This window comes from Cynocephalus volans, chromosome 5 (assembly GCF_027409185.1).
Source record: "Cynocephalus volans isolate mCynVol1 chromosome 5, mCynVol1.pri, whole genome shotgun sequence".
In the NCBI taxonomy this organism is placed as follows: domain Eukaryota; kingdom Metazoa; phylum Chordata; class Mammalia; order Dermoptera; family Cynocephalidae; genus Cynocephalus; species Cynocephalus volans.
In genome coordinates, this window is record NC_084464.1 from 8,366,978 (window position 1) to 8,368,732 (window position 1,755).

At 50.4% G+C, this 1,755-nt stretch overlaps 1 pseudogene; it reads left to right on the plus strand.

The window, feature by feature from the left end:
- The first annotated feature begins 632 nt into the window (after positions 1 to 632).
- LOC134377720 (beclin-2-like) lies at positions 633 to 1,445 on the plus strand (annotated as a pseudogene).
- Positions 1,446 to 1,755: the final 310 nt, after the last annotated feature.

Genomic DNA, 1,755 nt, shown 5'->3' on the forward strand with positions numbered 1-1,755 from the left:
TTGTCCTCGTTTTTGTCTTTGTCCTGCATCTCCCAAATTTTATCATCTTTTCTCTTCACTTATATCCCTTGTATAAAATAAAGTGTTTTAATGTTTTCAAAATTACAATTCAGTGGCATGAAGTACATTTCTCATGTGCTGCAGCCCTCACCTCTGTCTAGTGAGAGAACAGCTTCATCAGCTCGGCAGCCATTAAGCTGTCGCTCCCCATCCCGCCTCTCCTAGTCCCTGACAACCACTCCATTTTCTGTGTGTGAGAATTGACCTATCGTGGATTGTTCCTATCAGTACAGTTATGTGGTCTTTTGTATCTGGCCACATAACATGAGAAGGAACTGATTAATTTTCATTTTATGTTTCCAGTAAGAGGAAAATGACAGAAAAATCAAAGACTATATGTAGAGACACAAAGCCCCGATAGTTCTTATTGCCCTAATCTTGAAATAGGAACTACTTTTGAATGAGTGGAGAGCCAGATGCCACAGAGGAAAAGACTGACTTTTCCTGGTCAAAACAAACCAAGAATAATGTCCAAAGCTTAAAAGACAAACCCCAGATTGGAAAATTCTTCATGATCAGAGAAAGGGGCATTATTCCGTCGGATAACCCGGAGTCTGAAACAGCTCGAGAGCCAGGACTACAGGCACTGCCTGGACACCAGCGAGCAGGTGGGGCAGGAGGAGCTGCAGACAGAGCTGGGGGACCTGGAACGGGAGGAGGCAAAGCTGGCCCACGAGCTGGAGGACGTGGACGTGAACCTTGCAAGGGCGGCTGCGGAGCTGCAGGCAGCCCAGGCCGAGACTGCAGAGCTGCAGCAGTGGGAGCGGTGGGTCCAGAGGGACTGCAGGGCACTGGAGTGGCAACAGCTGGGACTGTAGGATGAGCTGAGGAGCGTGGAGAACCAGCTGCGCCACGCCCGTGGGCAGCTGCACTGGCTGAAGAAAACCAACATCTTCAATGCCACGTTTAAGACCTGGGAGGAGGGCCCCTTGGGCGTCATCAGTAACTTTAGACTGGGTCCTCTCCCCCACTGTCCCCGTGCACTGGGATGAGATTAATGCTGCCTGGGGACAGACGGCACTGCTGCTGCTTGCCCTGTCCAATGTGACTGGGCTGCCGTTTCAGAGGTACAGGCTGGTCCCCTGTAGAAACCACTCCTATCTGAAGTCCTTAACAGATGGCTCCACTGAGCTGCCCCTGTTCTATTATGCGGGTGGGGTGAGTCCTTGAGTAACAGACTTGACCATGCCATGCAGGCCTTCCTGGACGGCATGCAGCAGTTCAAGGAAGAGGCTGGGAAGGGTGAGCAGGGCCTCTGCCTGCCCTGCAAGAGCCACGTGGGCAAAGGCCTGCTGGAGGACGCTGGGGGCAGCAGGGAATGCTGCTCCATCACCACCCTTTGGAACACAGAGGAGCGGTGGACCAAGGCGCTCAGACTCATGCTGCTCAACCTTAAGAGGGGCCTCACTTGAGTGTCCTTAAAGTACCATCCAACATAACTTTCTCGTTGGCCAGTTAGCTTGGTGGTTAAAGCCCCCCTGTAACACCAAGGTCAAGGTTTGGATCCCCACATCGGCCAGCTGCCAAAAGCAAACCAAAAAGTAGCTTTCTTTATTGTAAAAATACTATCAGATGGTAATCTGAGTACGACGTGTTTATAATTCAAAAGATGAATAGCCACACCAGATATTAACTGAAAATCAAAATAAACCATTGCCCAGAGCAAACCAAGAATCATGGCTATCCTTCCCAGCA